This window comes from Mustela nigripes, chromosome 5 (assembly GCF_022355385.1).
Source record: "Mustela nigripes isolate SB6536 chromosome 5, MUSNIG.SB6536, whole genome shotgun sequence".
Taxonomy (NCBI): Eukaryota; Metazoa; Chordata; class Mammalia; order Carnivora; family Mustelidae; genus Mustela; species Mustela nigripes.
Genome location: NC_081561.1, coordinates 40,450,484 through 40,473,423, shown reverse-complemented (window position 1 = coordinate 40,473,423; position 22,940 = coordinate 40,450,484). Strand labels below are relative to the sequence as shown.

Genomic DNA, 22,940 nt, shown 5'->3' with positions numbered 1-22,940 from the left:
GAACAACAAAAGCACCAAACTGGAGGAAAGCTTGTGGCCACCTCCTATGAAATAAACAACGGTTGCTAAAGTTCCTTTAATTGACTAAATAAGTATTACAAATCAGTTCAAAACATTGGATTACCATTACTCCATGGAATTTTTACACTACTGTAAAAACAATAGAAACAGAGTCTTATAATAATAACTATCTCTAGAATCACAAGCAAAATGTTAACTCCCAAGTTGTAGAATAGTTCTAAACTATGAGATTATACCTAAGGGTTTTCAACTACCTAAGTCAAAAGACTTGTAACCAGTGGTTTTGTTCTTTTAGTTTTATATCATGTTTCAAGCAATCTTAAAGAATTTATCCAAGTACAGTAGTTGGTATTAGCAATGGTACAGAAGCCATCTTGCTTTAGTCAAGAGCAACTCTGTTATCCAAAACAAGTGGAGAGAGAGAATTTAAAGATTATTTTGGGGCAGCTATTGCCTTAGCAGTAAGTAGATTCGGCAGTTTATACTAAACTTTTAGATACATTTCAGATCATAGATTCATTCAAGCCACCATGAAAAAAAGATTCCCCCAAAATGTTATTCTTTCATTGTTAGAGATACCATCTGAAAATCTTCATTTTATTCTCTGATGTAGATTTAAGAGTGATGTCCAAAGCTAAATCTCTGATTAGGTAATGAAATAGACATGACCAATTATTCAACTGTGCATAAACTCCAAGTTCCTTTGAAATTAAACAATGTGTACTCCATATATTTTTCCATCATATACAAGTAAAAATATGTCCTAAGGAGGCACAGATCATGGAATTATCATAACGAGATTGACTGAACCAAGGATCTGAATGATGCAAGCAATTAAGATAGCTATATGCAGGTGGAGTGAAGTTATATCGGGACAAAGAAGTAAAGGTTGCAGAGGGAAAACTTGGAATCTGGGATATATGACAAGCTTAACGTTCCATTTGTACAAATGTTATCTCTTAAATCTCTAGAGGTTTGAATTGATAGGCTAGAAGTTCAGAATGTATCCAGGTAGATTTTACATGATGTTTTACATAATTAGCACAATAATTTAGGGGAGGAATGAGAGAGATTGGTGGTAATTAAATGTATGGGAGGATCTCTAGGTTCATGTATTGAGCGAGGCTCCTGATGACAAACCCAATAATTAGCCAAATTTCCTTCATATGGAAGGAAATTGGATATGAGGACAAGGGAGTTATCCTTCCAGGCAGACTGAGAAGGAAAAGTAAAGATAGCCACTAGAGCAGGTATTCCACTTCTTACATTAAGATAAAAATAGTCTTCCTTTGCAAGATAGAAAGGAACTGCTCAAAAATAAATACAAAGAATGTAAGTTCAATAGCTAACACTGTAATTACAATGTTTTCTGTAAAGGCAGGATCCTTATGGTACATTTCAAATCCAAAGATTAATAAGGTGAACCTTTTTTAGGAGGCAATTAACAGAAGAAGGGCAAGCAGGGGGAATAATATCCCGAAGATTATAGGAATTTTCATTGAAATACTCTAAGTCCCAGAGCCACTGACTAATTTTGTTGGAAGGAGTTACAGGGAGTCTAGTATACAACTTATAAGTAAGAGAATACTGATAGTATGAGCAAGAACCTTGGTATACAGGCCTGGCCCAGAATCTCCAGAAAGCTGTCGAGGTCATATGTCATCTGTTTCAATTACTGGTGAGCTTTAATTTTAATTCTCCCTTTGATTCAGTAGTCCAGCAGGGAGTAGGGACTTTCTTTAAATGAGAAACATGAATCCAAGAATCAATACCTTTTAGTTTGCAGCACAAGGGTTAGTTAAGAGTACCTGATTTGGTCCTTTCCATATAAATTGTAAGGAATCCTTTCGGAGATGTCGCTTCCAATAAACAAAAGGAACTGGTCGTGGGTTGTGTTTTATTTGTCTCCCAGGAGTGTGATGTGAAAAGATTGTTCTCCAGGGCATGATTTTTGTCTGGGGCCTTAATCAGTCCCTTGCAAAAGTGGAGAATATCTCCTTTAATTAATTGAACATCAAATGCAGCCAGGGCTAGATTCATAGGTCTCCCAGTTACAAGCTCCAGGGGAAAGAGCTTATGTTTTTGGAAGGGAGCAGCTCTTAAATTCTATAGGACTATAGGAACTGCTTTAGGCCAAGTCAATTTTAATGTTTCCATAAATTTAGCCAATTGTGTTTTAATGATGCCATTTGTCCTTTCCACCAATCCATAGGACTGAGGGTGGTAGGTACAATGGAAATGCTGTAATATAAGCCAAAGAAAGTACATTTGCTTCACGACGTGGCCAGTAAAGTGTGTTCTTCTGTCACCATGCAATTCCAAGGGTATGCCCCAACCAGGTATTATCTTTAGTAACAACACTTTTGCAACAGCTGAGGCAGTTGCACACCAGCAAGGAAATGCCTCAACCCAATGAGAAAACATACAGCTCACAACAAAGACTTAGTTGCAACCATGACAAGGTGGCACTTGGATAAATCCATTTGCTGGATCTCAAAAGGCCGACTAGGTAAATCAAAATGTCTGAGAGCTGTCTGAATCATTTTCCCTGGGTGAAATTTTGGACAAATAGTGCAGGTTAACAGTGCTTCCTTAGCAGCCTTAGAAACATTTCCCACCAGTATTGCTTCAAAAAGCTTATAGTTTGTCAGTTGCCCAGTGAGTCATTTGATGGGTTATTTCAAGTAGTTGTTTTGATGTGTGTGTGTGTGTGTGTGTGTTTCAGAGATTCTGGGAATATTGGTTTGTTACTTGGGCTGTACAATGAATTTGTTAAGGAACTGAAAATGCAATTGTCAGTCCAATAAAGTTTTTCTCTGTGTGGTACACTGGACCAGGTATCGTTTGCAGTAAGGTTCAAATCTTCTGAAAAAATAGTATTTGCTATGAAGTTATTAACTTCAGTGGAACTTAAGGCAGGCTCTTTTTGCTGCTTGATCATCTCAATTATTTCCTATAGCCTAATCTGATTCTAATTTTGAATACCCAGAGAACTTGATAAGGGGGGGATTCCATTGAATCTAAAATTTCAATGACAAATGCTATATTTTTAATTTCATATCCTCCAGAGATTAAGAACCCTGTTTCCAAGAAAAACCAAAATCATGAACAACAAAGGCATAGTGACTGTTTTTCCTTTTGCTGAAACATAAAACCGCTACATAGTAGAATAGAATTCTGCCTGTTGTGCCAAAGTAGCCATTGGTAAAGGAGCTGCTTCCGTTATTTGGAAGGGAGTGGTAATAATGCAACCATCCAGCACAGTTATTTCCTTTCATTATCCCTTAGAAAAGAACCATCAGTAAACCAAGAGTTCACCTGAATAGCAGAGTTTTCTGAAAGTCATCTCTAGGTGTTAGCTGTTGGTCAGTCAAGGTTAGACAGTCATGGTGTGTCTAGTCAACAGGCAAAGGGAGAAGAGTTTAAGGGAGACTTCTTGGTGGGACTGGGTCCAAACACTATGGGTTGCAGAGGAGAGCCAGGGACCTTGTCTGAGGCTCCTCTCCTCCTCTCTCTAGCATGCCAGGCGGGGTGGAGCCAGGCAGTGGCAAAGGTTTTCCGCCCTTCCCTCGGAGGTCACCTGGGACCCACGAGGTAGGTGCCCTGACTACTGCACAGAAGTCCCCAGTGCCTGAGATAGGAAGTGCAAACAGGGCGGTGAGTGAGCAGTGAGCCACCAGAGCGGCCCCAGTGCCGGCCTCCTACATGCAGGAGGCAAGAGGTTTTGTGGAGGAGGTGACAACTGTAATCTAAATAAGTAAATAAATAAATGGATGAATGAGTAAATGAAGCGAGATTTAATGTACAGAGAAGTTAAAGTTAGAAGAGGTGAGTCAGCTTGCAGGAAGATGTCGAGTGTAATGGGAATTTAATCAAGCTTCTGTTCAAGAAGCAAATGGTTAAAAGAGAGCCCACCACTGTCTCTTGTGTTGATTTGGTAAAAGCTGCTGTGGCTGAAGTAGCTCTCATGCAAAGAGAAAGTCCATAGACTACTGGGTCTAATAATGCTGGCCGTGACAGCAAAGAGGTCTATCCTAACCTCTCTATTTTTGAGTATGGACAACCAAGGTATTTCCTTCTTTCTTGGTATAAAAAGGAAAAATTAAGGCTGTTAATAAGGGACCCCAATGCAGGAGGGCTGAGGAGTCCTTTTAATTGGGCAAAAGTCATGAGACTATTTCCTCCCTTTATATAGTATCTAATTAGTCAGATTTTAGTTAAGAGTTGCACAGCTAGAGACAGTTTTGATATCTAGTTCCTACAGTATCCTACAAGGCTTAAAAATTCTTAAAAGTGTCCCTTGGCTTTGGCTGTGGGAAGCTTAGAATGCCTGGAGTCTGCTGGAGTTTAAAGAGGAGACCTCAGTAAGTGATTAAATGTACCAAATATTTAGCTTGAGTCGAATGAACTGAATTTTTTCTTTGAGACTTTGTCACGGCCATCACCTTTATTTGCTAACAGTTTAAGAAGGTGGATACATCCTTCACTACAAGTGGAGAAAAAGAAAAGATCAACATAATGTATAAGGGTTTTTTTTTTGTTTTGTTTTTGTTTTTGTGGGAAAATACCATCTGCCAAATCTTCATGGAGGCTTGTGAAAAAAAAATAAGAAAGACTATCTAGTTTAGTGGCATCACACTCCAATCACATTATTGTGATTGTGATGAAAGCAAATAAAAATTGGCTTTTGGGGATCCACAGGGATACTATATAGGCACTACAAAAATCAATTATAGTGAAAAACTTACTCTTTGTAGGAATGGAAGTTGGAAAGTGTGAAGGTTATGGAGAACTTGGTGTCAGGAAGTGAAAGTGTTATTGATATCTTTGTGGTCCTGGACAAACCTCTACCCTTGTCCATGAAGTTTCTTCGCAGAAAGGATGAGTGTACTACAAGGACTGATACAAGAGACTGTAAGGTTTTGAGCCTTGCATTCCTCTATGATTGGTTCTATTCCTGCAATAGCTTCAAGATTTAAAGGGTATGGCCTGATATTAGGACAGGGTTTGCTTGGATCAACTTGAATCTTTACTGGGGAAGCTGAATGGATCTGCCTGGTATCTGTTGTGGTTTTTGCCCTAAGTCCTTTAGGGACTTTTTCTAAGAGATTTAAGTTCTCAGTGTCCTTATTTGCTGATTTAAGTGGAAAGACTGTTAGGGGTATTGAATGGTTTCCAATGCTGCCAGTTGAAGGAAAGGTTGAACTGATTTTAAGAATTATTTCACTTTTTTGGGAAAAAGAGGTAGCAGTGTGCTATTTTTCTAAGAAGTCTCCTTCAAAGTAGATGGACAGGCACTGAGTGGACTAGTAAAAAGGAATGCCTGTCCTGAAGAGGGCCTAACTGAAAAGAAAAGGAAAGAGACTTAGAAGATGTGAAGGGTTTATTAGAAATTCCCACCAATGGAATTTTTTCAGTTCTCCTATTAAGGGATTGTTTGAGGATGAATTCAGAGGAGTTGTGACAGTGTCTGTTAAAATTGTAAGAACCTCACTTCCAGTCATTACAGAAGTTTCACCGAGATGATTAAGGGGTGAAATCAGAAAGACCTCTTATTTTCTGGGAGCAGAGGGGTTGAGGGCTTTGTGTTAGAGGATTGCCTTTAGCGTTTCTGTTTAAGGCAATCCTTTTTCCAGTGTCTAGATTTTTTACAAACATGACAAATATTTGTAGGAGAAGCTATTGGTCTACTTTTTGATTTCCATGGACAATGAGAGGAGGCAGACATCTGTTAGAGTTGTAAATTTAGATTTTATTTGACTTTTGTTAGCTAGTGTCCTCAAGGGTTCTAGCTAATTGATTGGCTGGGCTGACTTGATCAGGGTAAACATTGTCTCCCATTTCATCCCAGTTTTTTTGTTTGTTTGTTTTGTTTTGTTTTTTACCAGTAGAGAGAATTCACAACAGAAGCCATTTGCAAACATGGAATTGAAGGCCATCTGGGTGGAATCAACATCTAAAGGAAGGCCCGAGTTTTCCTTAAAAACAATTTAAAACTTATTATAGCAGTCAAAACTGGTTTATCAAGCTTTTGAGTATTTGTTTGGATTTTATTCCAGTCAATGACTTTAGAGAAGACACGGGGAATGGCTTCTTGTAAAGTTTTAGCAATCCACCCAACAAGTACCCTGTCCTTTGGTAAGATCATTGGAGATGATCTAATGGCATTCAGCTTCAGCATCCACTATTGAGCGTGACCCTTTCCAACAAATAGATGGACCAACATTTAAAGATCAGATAAACCAGAATGATAGGTTTGGATGAAAATATTAAATTTATCAGCAAACTGATGAAGATCTTCAGAAACTCTTGAAAACTCCTTAGAAATAGCTCTCAACTCAGCCTTCATCTAGGGAGCATACAAAATGTTCATGACTGTAAGTTTCAGATCTAACCTTGAAAAGGTATATTGGAAAAGGACAATGTGAAGATGATGAAATAGAAGGATTTAGAGAGACCTTGGGATCTTGGGGGTAAAGAGGGAGTTTGGCCATAGAGGGACAAAAAGAAGTAGAAGAGGGAGAGGGAGAGCAACCTGAGGCACCAGAAGGAGGTGAAGAGAATAATTTTTTTTAAGACCTTATGATTCTTTTCTAATTCAGATTTTTTCTCTATTAATTTGGAAACAGTATTCTGAAAAGAGGCAATCAGTCTTGAGTTCATTTTAAAGTTTCCAAATGCCAATTAAGCATCCCATTTGAATTTCTCTGGTTTTAAATCCATGGTTCTTAAGTCTAATTCTGTGAGTTCCAAGGAGCCACAAAGTGTCCACTGTAACTGCTAATTATCTTTGGAATTTTAGGTTCACTGAGATAAATATTTATAAGAAGAAGGATCAAAGTTCTTAAACATAAAACCAGCTGAAGTTGCTGAAGAAAGAACCTCTTGAAGAAACTTAGAATAAGAAACCAATTCAAGAGGTTGGCACTTATTTGGGATCAAGGAATTGCTATTTGGGGTACACAGATTTAGATAGAAGCCCAAACAGTGTCCTCCTTACAGGAGGTGGACTCAGGGGTTTTATGGACATAAAAGAAGATCAAATAAGTTGTTTTTAAAAAGAGTTTATTGTTCTGATAAGTAGGGTTAGATTTATACATCATGTACATCACTACTGGTCAGGCAAAGTGGTCACTAAGAAAAAGTTCATTTTTGTCAGTCTTTTCAAATGGGATTTTCTCATTCTTGCTGACTTCTTAGAATGTTGAAACGTGGCCCAGTGCAAAGGTTTAGGAAATAGGACATGCAAGGCAGTTCCTCTGAAATACCTACTCCAATTCTGTTTTCATTTATTATTATTATTTTTTTTTATTTTATTTGAGACAGAGAGAAAGTGAAAGAGAGAGCACAAGCAGGGTGAAGGGCAGAGCACTAAGCAGGCCCTTCACTGAGCAGGGAGCCTGATGTAGGATTTGATCCCAGGACTCCAGGATCATGACTTGAGCTGAAGGCAGACACTTAACCCACTTAGCCACCCAGGAGCCCTTCAGCTCTGTTTATAAAATGGCTGAAATAGGGGTGCCTGTGTCACTCAGTGTGTTAATCATCTGCCTTTGGCTCAGGTCATGATCTCATGGTTTTGGGATTGAGCCTCACATCAGCAGGGAGCTCAGCAGGGAGCCTGCTTCCCCTTCTCTCTCTGCCTGCCTCTCTGACTACTTGTGATATCTCTTTCTGTGTGAAATAAATAAATAAAATCTTAAACAAAAAATCTGTGCCCCCAAAATAAATAGATAGATAGATAGATAGATAGATGATAATAAAATGGTTGAAATATGGAAACATCCCAAATGTGTGTTGACTAATGAATGGATAAATATTCCAATATATATTGGAATATAATTCAGCTACCAAAAAGAGTGAAATCTTCCCATTTGCAACAGCATGAATGGATTTAGAATTTCATATGCTAAATGAAATAAGTCAGTAAGAGAAAGACAAATACCATATGATTTCACTTATATGTGGAATTTAAGAAACAAAACAGATGAACATATAGGAAGGGGAAAAAAGAAAGAGGCAAATCAGAAAACAGACTTAACTAAAGAGAACAAACTGAAGGTTACTAGAGAGGAGGTAAGTGAGGGGATGGGCTAAATGGGTGATTGGGATTAAGGAGGGCACTTGTGATGGGCACTGGGAGTTTTATTTAAGTGATGAATCACTAAATTTTATACCAGAAATTTTAAAAAATAAAAATAAAAATAAAAATGGCTCTTCTTATTTCATTTTTCATAAGCAAAGTTGTATAATTAATTTAAATATACTTAAGAAATATTATTTAAATATGAGGACTTATTAATAAGTTATATAACAGAATTAGAGAATAAAATTACTGGGCACTTAAATATACAAATAAAGGACAAATATCGGATGGGGCATAGCATGGGAGATTTATTGTATTATCCTATTATTATTTGACAAAATGTTTTATATCTATATTTTTATGATCATCCCCTACCCCATCATTGCTGTTTTTAAGTATTCCTCCATCATTTTTGCATAACATATTACATGTTAATATAATTAGAAGAAAGGACAATATAATGTGTTGCTCCCAATAGTGTACTTTGTCAAAGTTTAATTTATTTAATATTTTTGATTATTCTAATTTCTAATTAATGGTGTGTTAATAGTTTTGAGTGAATCCCTTAAGTTCTTGGTGTCATGGGTTCCTATTCATGTTATGTAAAACATTGGACAGAGAGATACTCTCTGTAGGTAAAAAAAGGGGAAAACTAAATATTTTCAAGTGGAACTCACAGTATAAAAAGTTAATGAAATTGATTTTGAATCCCAATCATTTTTATGGTCCTTAGTTGTATAAATTAGATTAAACATTCAAAGAAAAAAAGCCCATTGATATCATCTTATTCCCTGTGGAGCAGATGTCCTTGTCATACAAAAACATTAATACTAAATAGCAAGACTGTGAAATGTGTCTACATTAACATCACGGTTTTAGAATATTTCTCATGTTATGTAATATATTTTACTATGCCAAGCCTTATAGTATAGTGTTTATGTGTACATGTTTCATTCAGACACAACTGGATTTAACATCTGGCCATGTTGTTTACTGTCTGAGTGAGTTAAAGTCTGTCAGTTTACCTTATCCAAGTCATATATCCCCTTTCAGCAATGTTCAGGTAACAATGTCTACACAAAGGTTATTGTATATTAAATAACATATGTATAGGACTAAATTTTATGATACATAGTAAGTCTTGGTTGTTAAAACACTCTAGTGTCTAAAAGATGCTATAATATTGAAGATTTTCCAAAAAATATTTAATGATAACCATCTCTAAGATGTAATTTTTATTGAAGTCTTTTAGAACTTTAGATAGTGTTATATATTCCCTACACCCATCCCAATGAAAGGTTAAAAAAATATATATATAATATATATATATATGAAAGGTTAAATATATATATATATATAAAATATGTATATATAAAATTGTATGTATATCTTAAAGATTTTATTTATTTATTTATTTATTTGAGAAAGTAAAAACTTCTCAATATTATATGACCAAGGAACTTTCTTCCTTATTCTACTTTATTTTTTCATTTATTTTTTTATTAACAAGCAGTGTATTATTAGCCCCAGGGATACAGACCAGTGAACTGTCAGGCTTACACACTTCACAGCACTCACCATAGCACATACCGTCCCCAATGTCCATAACCCCACCACCCTCTCCCTACTCCCGCCCAGCAACCCTCAGTTTGTTTTGTGAGATTAAGAGTCTCTTATGGTTTTTCTCCCTCCCTATACCACCTTGTTTCTTTTTTTTTCCTTCCCAAACCCCAAATACCCCACTTTGCCACTCAAATTCCTCATATCAGTGAGATCATATATAATTTATATATAATATAATTTTCTTTCTCTGATTGACTTACTTTGCTCAGCATAATACCCTCTAGTTCCATCCACATCATTGCAAATGGCAAGATTTCATTTCTTTTGATGGCTGCACAATATTCCATTGTGTATATTATATATATACACACACACACACACACACACACACACATATATATATATGTATATATATATTTATATATCTCACTTCTTTATCCATTCATCTGTTGATGGGCATTTAGGTTCTTTCCATAGTTTGGCTATTGTGGACATTGCTGCTATAAACATTCAGGTGCATTCTTCAAATCACTATATTTGTGTCTTTAGGGTAAATACCCAATAGTGTGGTTGCTGGGTCATGGGTTACCTCTATTTTCAACATTATGAGGAACTTCCATGCTGTTCTCCAGAGTGGCTGCAGCAGCTTGTATTTCCACCAATAGTGTAGGAGGATTCCCCTTTCTCCACATCCTCACCAGCATCTGTCATTTCCTAACTTCTTAATTTTAGCCATTCTGGCTGGTGTGAGGTGGTATTTCATTGTGGTTTTGATTTGTATTTCCCTGATGCTGAGTGATGTGGAGCACTTTTTCATGTGTCCGTTGGCCATCTGGATGTTTTTTTTTTGCAGAAATGTTTGTACATATCCTCTAGCCATTTCTTGACTGGACTTTTGTTCTTTGGTTATTGAGTTTGATAAGTTCTTTATAGCTTTTGGATACTAGCCCTTTATCTGATATGCCATTTGCAAATATCTTCTCTCATTCTATCAGGTGTCTTTAGGTTTTGTTAACTGTTTCCTTTGTTGTGAAAAAGCTTTTGATCTTGATAAAGTCCCAATAGTTCATTTTTGCCCTTGCTTCCCTTGCCTTTGGCAATATTCCTAGAAAGAAGTTGCTGTGGCTGAGGTCGAAGAGGTTGCTGCTTGTATTCTCCTCAAGGATATTGATGGATTCCTGTCTCACATTGAGGTCTTTCATCAATTTTGAGTCGATTTTTGTGTGTGGTGTAAGAAAATGGTCCAGTTTCATTTTTCTGCATGTGACTGTCCAATTTTCCCAACACATTTGTTGAAGATACTGTCTTTTTTCCATTGGACATTCTTTCCTGCTTTGTCAAAGACTAGGTGACCATAGATTGAGGGTCTATTGCTGGGCTTTCTATTCAGTTCCATTGATCTATGTGTCTGTTTTTGTGCCAGTACCATACTGTCTTGATGATGACAGCTTTGTAATAGAGCTTGAAGTCTGGAATTGTGATGCCACCAACTTTGGATTTCTTTTTCAACATTCCTCTGGCTATTTGAGGTCTTTTCTGGTTCCATATAATTTTTAGGATTATTTGTTCCATTTCCTTGAAAAAAAAATGATGGTATTTGATAGGGATTACATTAAACATGTAGATTGCTTTAGGTAGCATAGACATTTTCACAATATCTGTTCTTCCAATCCAGGAGCATGGAACATTTTTCCATTTCTTTGTGTCTTCCTCAATTTCTTTCATGAGTACCTTATAGTTTTCTGAGTATAGATTCTTTGCCTCTTTGATTAGGCTTGTTCCTAGATATCTTATGGTTTTGGGTGCAATTGTAAATGGGATAGACTCCTTAATTTCTCTTTGTTCTGTCTTGCTGTTGGTGTATAGAAATGCAACTAATTTCTGAGCACTGATTTTATATTCTGACACTTTACTGAATTCTTGTACAAATTCTAGCAGATTTGGAGTGGAGTCTTTTGAGCTTTCCACATATAGTATTATACCATCTGCAAAGAGTGATAGTTTGACTTCTACTTTGCCAGTTTAGATTCCTTTATTTTATTTTTGTTGTCTATTTGCTGAGGGTAGGACTTCTAGTACTACGTTGAATAGCAGTGGTGATAATGGCCATCCCTGCCATGTTCCTGACCTTAGCAGAAAAGCTCTCAGTTTTTCTCCACTGAGGATGATATTTGCTATGGGTTTTTTGTTTTGTTTTGTTTTTATTTTTTTATTTTTTTTTTTAATAAATGGCTTTGATGATATTGGATATGTACTCTCTATCCCTACACTTTTGAGAATGATATTTGTTGTGGGTTTTTTTTTTTTTTAATGGCTTTGATGATGTTGAGGTATGTAGTCTATCCCTACACTTTGAAGAGTTTTGATAGAGAAAGGATGCTATATTTTGTCAAATGCTTTTTCAGCATCTATTGAGAGTATCATATGGTTCCTGTTCTTTCTTTTATTAATGTATTGTATCACATTGATTTGCAGATGTTGACCCAAACTTGCAGCTCTGGAATAAATCCCACTTGGTCATGGTGAATAATTCTTTTAAAGTGCTGTTTGATCCTATTGGCTAGTATTTTGGTGAGAATTTTCACATCTGTGTTCATCAAGGATATTGGTCTGTAATTCTCTTTTTTGATGGGGTCTTTGTCTGATTTTGGGATAAAGGTAATGCTGACCTTATAAAATGAGTTTGGAAGTTTTCTTTTCATTTTATTTTTTGGAACAGTTTCAGGAGTATAAGAATTAATTCTTCTTTAAATATTTGGTTGACTTCCCCTGGAAAGTTGACTGGCTCTGGACTCTAGTTTGTTGGGAGATTTTTGATAACTGTTTCAATCTCTTTACTGGTTACTCCTCCTCCTCCTCTTCCTCCTCCTGAACCTCTGTTCAGGTTTTCTATTTATTCCTGGTTCAGTTGTGGTAGTTTATATTTCTCTAGGGATGCATCCATTTCTTTCAGATTGTCAAATTTGCTCACATATAGTTGCTCATAATATGTTCATATAATTGTATTTCTTTGGTGTTGGTTGTGATCTCCCTATTTTATTCATGATTTTATTTATTTGGGTCCCTTATCTTTTCCTTTTGATAAGTCTGGCCAGAGGTTTATCAATCTTATTAATTCTTTCAAAGAACCAACTCCTACTTTCTTTAATTTGTTCTACTGGGTTTTTTTGTTTGTTGTTTGTTTTTTTGTTTGTTTGTCTCTATTTCATTGATTTGTGCTCTGCTCTTTATGATTTCTGTTCTCCTGCTGAGTTAGGCTTTCTTTGTTGTTCTTTCTCAGCTACTTTAGGTGTAGGGTTAGGTTGTGTACTTGAGACCTTTCTTGTTTCTTGAGAAAGGCTTGTATCACTATATATTTTCCTCTCAGGACTGCCTTGGCTGTGTCCCACAGATTTTGAACAGTTGTGTTTTCATTATCATTTGTTTCCATTATTTTTTTCAATTCTTTTTTAATTTCCTGGTTGACCCATTCATTCTTTAGTAGGATGCTCTTTAGCCTCCATGTATTTGGGTTCTTTCCAACTTTCCTCTTGTGATTGAGTTCTAGCTTGAGAAGATTGTGGTCTTAAAATATACAGGGAATGATCCCAATCTTTTGGTACCAGTTGAGACCTGATTTGTGACCCGGGATGTGATTTATTCTGTAGAATGTTCCATGTGCAGGAGAGAAGAATGTGTATTCTTGTTGCTTTGGGATGGAATGTTCTGAATATATCTGTGATGTCCATCTGGTCCAGTGTGTCATTTAAAGCCTTTATTTCTTCATGATCTTTTGCTTGGATGATCTGTCCATTTCAGTGAGGGGACTGTTAATGTTTCCTACTATTATTGTATTATTGTCAATTAGTTTCTTTGATTTTGTTATTAAGTGGTTTATATAGCTGGCTTCTCCCATGTAAGGGGCATAGATATTTAAAATTTTTATATCTCCTTGTTTGACAGACCCTTTGGATATGATATACTGTCCTTCCTCATCTCTTATTATTGTCTTTGGCTTAAAATCTAATTGATCTGATATAAGGATTCCTACCCCAGCTTTCCTTTGATGCCCATTAGCAAGTAAATTGGTTTTCACCCCCTCCCTTTAAATCTGGAGGTGTCTTTGGGTCTAAAATGAGTTTCTTATAGACAACATATTGATGGGTTTTGGTTTTTTATCCATTCTGATACTCTGTGTCTTTTGATTGGGGCTTTTGGCCCATTTAAATTCAGGGTCACTATTGAAAGATATGAATTTAGTGCCATTGTATTGCCCATAAAGTGTCTGTTACTGTATATTGTTTCTGTTCCTTTCTGGTCTACTACTTTTAGGCTCTCTCTTTGTTTAGAGGACCCTTTTCAGTATTTCATGTAGGGCTTGTTTGGTATTTACAAATTCTTTTAGTTTTTGTTCTTCCTGGGAGCTTTTTATCTCTTGTATTTTTAATGATAGCCTACCTGGATATAGTATTCTTGGCTGCATGTTTTTCTCATTTAGTGCTCTGAATATATTATGTCAATTTTTTCTGGCCTGCAGGTTTCTGATTCTGATACCAATCTAATATATTTACCATTGTATGTTTCAGTCTTCTTGTCCTGAGCTGCTTTCAGGATTTTCTCTTTGTCACTAAGACTTGTAAGTTTTACTATTAGATGACGAGGTCTGGACCTATTTTTTACTGATTTTGAGGAGGATTCTGTGCCTCCTGGATTTTGATGCTTATTCCCTTTGCCATATTAGGAAAATTCTCTACAATAATTCTCTCCAGTATACCTTCTGCCTCCCCCTTCTTCTGGAATCCCAATTATTTTAATATTGTTTCATCTTATGGTATCACTTATCTCTCAAATTCTCCCCTCGTGGTCCAGGCATTTGTTTCTCCTTTGCTCAGCTTCTTTATTCTCCCTCATTTGGTCTGCTATATTACTAATTCTCTCTTCTGCCTCATTTATCCTAGAAGTAAGAGCCTCCATTTTTTTATTGCACCTCATTAATAGCTTTTTTTAATTTCAGCTTGGTTAGATTTTAGTTCCTTCGTTTTTTCAGAAAGGGCTTTTATTTTACCAGACAGGGTTTCTCTAATATCTTCCATGCCTTTTTCAAGCCCAGCTAGCACCTTGAGAATCATCATTCTGAACTCTAGATCTGACATATTGTCAATGTCCATATTGATTAGGTTACTCGCCTTCAGTACTGCCTCTTCTTTTTTGTTTTGTTTTGTGGTGAGTTTTTCTGCCTTGTCATTTTATCCAGATAAGAATATATGAACAAGAGAATAAAATACTAAAAGAGTGACAAAGACCCTAGAAAAATGTATGCCAACCAAATCAGAAGAGACCCCAAAACAGGGGGAAAAGTTTATTTATTTGTTTATTTTTAATAATTAAACATATGTATTAGACTGGTGAATAGAACAGAGCCACCCACTTGATTTGGGGTGTATTTTGGACTCTTAGAAGAAACTATATCCTAAAATTTTAAAGAAAGAAAAACGTGTGTATATATATATAACTGTAAAGATGCAAATTAAAAAAAAAATCTAAAAAACGAACTGATAAGATAAGTTGGTTGGAAAATGAAAGAAAAAGAAATTGGAGAGAATTTGCTCAGGCTGAGGCTAGAACAATGCCCTGTACTAGATTTAGGATATATTTTGATCTATTAGAAGACATTGTATCTCAAAAAATTTTTAGAAGAAAAAACCTTATATGTATACAAAAATAAATAAATAAATAAATAAATAAATAAATAAATAGAGTTAGATACAATGAGGGATACAATATGACTATAACAATGCAGGTTTAAAAAAATTTTAGAAGGGTATTGTTAAATAAACTAGTTAAACGTGTTCAAAGTGGAAAGAGGAAAAGTTAAAAAAAATAGAATAAGAAAAACAAAATAAAAAAAATTTCTTTAACTTTGCAAGACTAAATAATCATGGGGAGAAAACCATCAATTCCATGCTTTGTTTTCCCTTCCTCTGTAATTCTGCTGTTCTCCTTGACCAGTGAGCTTGGACTTGGCTAGATGTTCTTACTGATCTTCTGGGGGATGTGCCTGTTGTAGTGATTCTCAAATGTCTTTATCCCAGGGAAACTGTGCCACCCTTGCCAGGGGCCAGGCTAAGTAAACTGCTTGGGCTCACTCTTGGAAGCTTTTGTTCCCTGAATACTTCCCATAGAGCTCTGGAGGACAGGAATGAAAATAGCGACCTCCCAATCTCTCACCAGAGGGAGCCAAGAGCTCAGGGCCCCATTCCTCAGTGCACCCTCAGAGAAAAGCAGTCAATCACTCCTGTTTCCCTGGTCTCCAGCTGCCCTCTGAGCTCACCAGCCTGTGACTAAGCATTTCCATCTCTGGCACACAGCCCCATTTGGAGTTTCCAAACATAGCAGATTCCTGCCATTCTGCTCTTCTGGCAGATAAAGGTGGAACTTCTTGGATCTGCCACTTGTAGTGTCCCTTTCAGAAAGTGGTCGAATTTCTGTTTCTGTAATTGCTGCTCTTCTTCTCTTTGATCTCCTGTTAGGTTTGTAGGTGTTTGAAATGGTTTGATAACTATCTAACTGGATTCCTGTGACCTGATGTCATCTCAGTCTGCTACTCTCTGCCATCTTGACTTCTCCCTCCATTATTCTCCTTTTGTGTGTGGGTGCGTGGTAGTAGTTATAACTATAATCATATTATGGAAAGGCTAAAACCACACTTAATTGTCTTGCTCCCCTACTCAAACCCTGCAAAGTTTTTTCATCACACCAGAGTAAAAATCAGTTTCTCCATGTTTTACAAAGAACTACATGATTAAGCTCCTGATCTTCTTTCTTTCTTCATTTTCTGATTTTCCTCAGGTTCATTCCACTTAAACCACACAGAGTGCTTCTGCTCCAAGAATTTTCCCTTATTGTCATCAATATGTGAAATAGTTTTTTTCTCAAATAGTTGCAACTTTATTCAGTTGTCTCCTCAAAATTCGCTCCACCATTCTATCCATAATGGCACTCCTGTGAAACTATCTTGTTCCTACTTCCTTTATATTTTTTTCTAATATTCATCACATACGACCTGAAAATTATACCCAATATTTATATCATCAATTTCTGTGTCACACCCAAATCAGAAAATAATCACTTAGGGCTCTCTTGTTTATTTCTATTATCCATCAGTATGTAAAATATGATCAACATATAGTAAAACTCAAATATTTCTGAAATATTTAGCACACAGCTTACCAGAATTTGGAACTTAAAAGTTACACCTAAAACAAATAAATATACTAATTTTAAAAAGATTTTATTTATTTATTCATGAGAGAATGAGAAGCAGAAGTTGAGGGAGAAGCAGGCTCCCTCCTGAGCAGAGAGCTAGAGGCAGGACTTTATTCCAAGACTCTGGGATCATGACCAAAGGCAGACACTTAACTGACTGAGCCACCCATGCATCCATAAATACAGTATAAATTAATTTAAATAAAATCAGTTTTGAGTTATCTATATTTTATGTTATCTATAAATTAGGTGTGATTAAGTTAGTTCTTCTAATATTGATTTTGAAGTAACAAAAATCTTTTTGTAACACATCTGATGAGAAAGATGAAACTTACAAAAGATGGGGAAATTATATCTTGACTTATTCCTAAAATAATGAATAGAAAGAAAAAAAATATTGTAAAGAATACTAAAGACACTATACACAAATGCTTTTGTTTAAAGTGTTCAAAGACTCTTTTTGGTTCTAATTAGTGGAAATTAAATTTGAATTATTTGTGTTCGCATCTCTTCTCTTATTGACAGTAGTTATTTTGGTAATACAGCATACAATTACTCAACTCTAAATTGCTTTTTTTTTTTTTCTTTCCCCATCCCAGGTAACTCAGGATTATTAGGAAAAGCAGGGTTATAAAACATAACATACTTGGGGAGCCAGGGTGGCTCAGTGGGTTAAGCCTCTGCCTTTAGCACAGGTCATGATCTCAGGGCCCTGGGATCAAGCCCCACATTGGGTTCTCTGCTCAGTGGGGAGCCTGCTTTCCCCTTCTCTCTCTGCCTGCCTCTCTGCCTACTTGTGATCTCTCTCTCTCTCTGTCAAATAAATAAATAAGATATTAAGAAAAAAAAATAACATACTCTAAATTCTTTTTGAAATCAATCAGATAATTAATGTTATTTTTTTCCTCTTCTACATACTACACAGTTGAAGTATCTGCTGTTAAGTGTAAGATTCAAATGCTAACTCTACACATCTGATGAGTCTAGGAATTTAAACAGTTATTATAAAAAACTGACATGTTCTTATAAAAACCAGAATTCAGTCTCTTACCTTCTATTTATTCAAAAGCTAAATTTTACAGCTGTGTTATCACCACCAACTGAAGTTGATTTAAGAGACACAATGTCTTTTTTTTTTCTTTCTTTTTTTTTTTTTTTAAGGCATGACTTCCATAATAATTGATGCAAGAGAGACCCCTAGCAGCATCTGCACATGCTGAACTCTTAAATCAATGATGCTGGCTTTATTCCCAACTAACAGGTATACCTACATTGATTCATCCTTTTGTGCCACCAAGAAAGGAAATATGACATCAGGGGCATTCACCCTGACTTTTCCAAATATTCATGATATGATGTAATGTTTGCAAAAATATAGGTAGTGCTTCACTTTTTCACCCTGCACTGCTTAGCCAACCCAAATGGATGAAGTCACATGGATGCTAGTCAGGATGAAATAATACTTGGCTGAAAACCACAATTTTTAAAGAGAAAACCCTGACCACTTGCCTTCTCTAGTCACAGATTTGCAAAAGATATATGCAGAAAAGGTGTACAAGACAAAAAATCTTCCTATTTTAAAAAATGAGACATCATGCCTCAAACTTATCAACAATCCTCAGTAGCCACTGGGTGTAGTTGGAAGAAATGTGTTTGGTGGTCTCTGGGTGTCCAGGATCTAGACTGTCTAGACTGACACATGAAAGAGAAGAGAGGTAATCCCAAAGTGAGATATCAGGGAGGAGAAAAGCAATGATATACATACCTGTAGCACTTAAATCTGTACCTCAATCCTCCTCTGGGATCAGGTTTCTAACTGAACAATCAAGGGCAGCCTGAGATCTTACCATCCTACAGTTTTTACAGGGATATTACAAAGAGAGACAAGAGAATGATAGATTTCCACATTATCAGTGGCCCGATACTTACTGCTCACGTGAGCTGATATGTTTTTCCCACAAAGGATGGAAGGGAGAAGGAAACTTACTTACTTTCTTTAGATGCCAAACATTTCCCCACATTTTGTTCTTTATTTTTAACTCACTGGGCTTAAAAGTCAGACTGTTTTCAGCCAGAAATGTTTTATCTGTGAAGGAAGAGGCTCCACAGAGTAGAGTATCAAAACGTTCTTATATAAGCCTTCCTGTATTCCTTTATTCTCACTGGTCTAATATGCATATTCATCTAGAGTAATGGCATATGCGTTTTAGACACAGAGCCCTCTGACATGGACAATGAAATTTACTTTAAGAACATACAAGTTATAGAATGAAATTTTAACCTTCAAGAGCCCATCTTGATGTATGCCAACATATTTGTCTATCCAAGCTCACTCAAAGGGCTACACAGTGGTTGCTATATAATAACATGATGCCAGTCATAAGGACAGCTTCAAATTTGTCCCTGCCCCATAAACTTTGACAGTGGGAACCTCTCACATTTTCAAGTGAATCTATTGATTCCACAGTGAAATTAATGTTCCACGATATATATATAAGCATCTGACCAACTCACTTACTCTGTTCAGTGCAAGTCAGAAAGATTTCACCTGGTGCCTTTTGAAGTTCGCTTCTCTCAATTAGCAGCCCTATCATCTCCTCTAAGCTTGTTCTCTTTCACTCCTCTACCACTGAATTGCCCCAACTCCAATTTTGTCTTAGGGGCAAGAAGAGATATAAGAATATAATACCACCATTCTATGAAAAAGAAAATTAGAACAATGAAATCGTTTCAAAATCATATGCAACAGTGCCTAGAATGCTCACACCAATTTCTTCTTAAAATGTCATTTTTTCAGCAAATTAGGGTTTCTAGAATCTATCCCATGTGGCTCCATGGGCCATTCCTTTCCACATTATACACATGCTTTCTGCTCCAGAATAATAGGAGAGGTTTCTATAAGAAGTTCACAGGTTAGCTCATACAGCAAGATGTAATGAAATACCTATGTCCTATTCTCTAAAGGTTTGTATAGTTTATGTGACATTATCTATAAATTATGTTTGCTTTTTTTAAGTAATCCTAATCCAGGGACATTAAGAGTACTTCATAGATAATGACTTGTATCATTAATCTATTTCCCCAGACATTCAATTATCATATTTACAAGGTCACGTGCCTTTTTTTTTTTCTTTCCTCTGAAGTATTCCCTTGTCCATTAATCATAGAAGAAACTGATCACACTGGAGAAGGTTGGGTCTAGGCTCTGCAGGAGGCAGGCAAGGCTCTGCAAGAGGCAGGCAGGCAACTATGTCTACTGGAGCCTGGGCCTTGACTCACTGCCATCTCCACTGCCCTTAGGCCCATAGGCAGAAGCCACAGTGACCAGTCAGAATGGCATGATCTTGAAGCCCCACTGCCATAAGAACTGACAGATGTGCATGGCTATGGGTACAACCAGCCTGCAAGAAAGATCTGCAAACACAAGGCCTGGCAAGCCAAGGTAAGCCCCATTGTCTTGTGCCCTCCCTTCCAAGACTGGTCTAGCCAATTGTAAGATGTCCCACTATGAGTATCACACCAAAGTGTGAGCTGGAAGGGGCTTCAGCTAGGAAGAGTTATGGGTGGCTGGCATCCATGAGAAGGTGGCATGGACCATTGGTATCTCAGTGGATCCAAGAATGTGGAACAAATCCACTGATTCCATGTAGCCCAATGTGTCATGGCTGAACTAGTACCACTCCAAGCTTACCCTCTTCCTCAGAAAGCTCTCCACCCCTAAGAAATGAGACAGCTCTGCTGAAGAACTCAAACTGGCTACAGAGCTGACAGGACTAGTCATACATATGCCAAGTATCTATAAAAAGAAGAAAAACAGTGTCATTACGGAGGAAGATAATAACTTCAAAGTTTGCATAACCCATGCTGATGTGTGGCTCTTTGCATCTGAGTAAAAAGGGCCAAGGAAGCTGCAGAACAGGATGCTAAAAAGAAAAAATAAAGTGTCATTGGCACCTTGCAATTAAAACAAGAAAGGAAGGAAGGAAGGAAGGAAGGAAATTAAGGAAGGAAGGAAGGAAGAAAGAAAGAGAAAGAAAAGGAAGAAAGAAAAAAGAAATTGATCACAGGTCAACTTGTTATAATTTTTTTTTCTGCCTAGTCTAGATATTGGTCATATTTATTTGCCATTCCTTGGTATTTACCAAGGATGCATAAATACTGATTTGAAGGGATACATACACCCTGATGATTATAGCAGCATTATCAGCAGTAGCCAAATTATGGAAAGATCCTAAATGTCCATCAACTGATGAATGGATAAAGAAGATGTGAGAAAAAAAGAATGAAATCTTTCCATTTGCAACAATGTGGATGGAGCTAGAATATATTATGCTAAGTGAAAAAAATCAGTCAGAGAAAGACAAATACTATATTATTTCACTCATATATGGAATTTAAGAAGCAAAACAGACGAACATATGGGAAGGGAGGAAATAAGAGAGGCAAACCAGAAAATAGACTCTTAACTATAGAGAACAAACTGAGGGTTCCTGGAGGGGAGGTAAGCAAGGAGATGGGTTAAATGGGTGATGGGGATTAAGGAGGGCATTTGCTTTATGCACTGGGTGTTGTATGTAAATGATGAATCACTAAACCTTACACCTGAAACTAGTATTACACTGTATATTAACTAACTGAAATTTACATAAAAACCTGGAAGAAAAATTTTTTAAATGTACATTTTAATTTATATTTATATTTATGACCATATAATTCCATAGGTCTTTTGATATTCTTTGACAAGCTCTTTCACTTTTTTCCTCCAGCATTCACAGTTATTTGAGCCTATTTATAGGTATTGATGGAGACACTTATTTTCTTCTGTAATCTTCTATAGCCAAGTTCACATTTCCCAGCTGATCCATTTCCATAAGAATTTCTACATATGTTTAAAATCAGAACTTCATACAAACTACAACGAAGTTTCCAAAAATATTTTCTTGTCCCATAGATCACTGAGATAATCAGAACCAACTCTTACTTGCATTTGTGGCTTATGTTATATTTCTGTTGGACTGTGCTGATCTACTTCTACCAGGTTTATTAACAATAGCAAATGAATATAATTTTTGCTACCTTTCTTTTATTCTTATATTTGCTATTAATCCACTTAGACTGTTTCCTTTAGTCAATTTCTATTTGCTCCAAATTTTATTGGTAACACTTACCCCAAATAATTTGCCTGAAATCTTTCACTAGTTTATATTGAGTAAAAACTATCAAGTGTCTTATTCTTACTCTATTTTTCTACCCTGTCATTTTCCTACTAAAATATTTCAATGTATTGAACTGAAAGACAATGATCATAGCACCAATCTGAGTAGACATAAATATATCATATTCTCCAGTCAGATTATCAGACATAACCTTATTCAGTACCAAGCTTTATTGGCAGTCAAAGCAGGCGGAAGGCTAAGATTTTGTATGTGGCACCCTAAGCCTTTTCTTCCCACATTGGACATCTGTCCTATGGTCCAGAGTAATGGATGAGGTCTCTAATATATTTTATTGGTCATCTCATACAGCAAGGAATATTTAATTTGTGAAATATTTTCACTTTATAGCTCAAAAAGAATATGGGTTATACAAAATTCTCCAAAGAGCTTTGCTTCATAAATTTACATATTCTGTTTATCAATTGCAATTCTAAACCAGAGGCAAACTATTAAGAACATTTCATTCAGAAGGACTCTACTCCCCACAAATATTATTAGTCCTACTTACCCAGAGGTCCAGCTACCATGTTTAAAAAGAGATTAATCTATGACGCCACCTTCTGTTCTTTTTCTGAGGAAAAGTCTTTGGGAACCAAGAAACGAAAGATCAGAGGCCAGTCTTTTTTTTTAACTCTTTCTCTTCCACAGTAATTAGTTCTAAACAATTAATACAATGTTACTTATGAATTATGATAGAAATTTTAAAAAGAAAAATATTACTTATTTAAGGTTTGCCAGCCCTTGCTGTCCATTGTCCATTGTTCAGCATATTTGAACTCATACTTCTTTTAGACTTAGTTTCTGCTAAG

At 36.2% G+C, this 22,940-nt stretch overlaps 1 pseudogene; it reads left to right on the top strand.

Annotated features, from left to right (window-relative positions):
* The first annotated feature begins 3,540 nt into the window (after positions 1 to 3,540).
* On the top strand, positions 3,541 to 20,855 carry LOC132018610 (large ribosomal subunit protein eL13-like; annotated as a pseudogene).
* Positions 20,856 to 22,940: the final 2,085 nt, after the last annotated feature.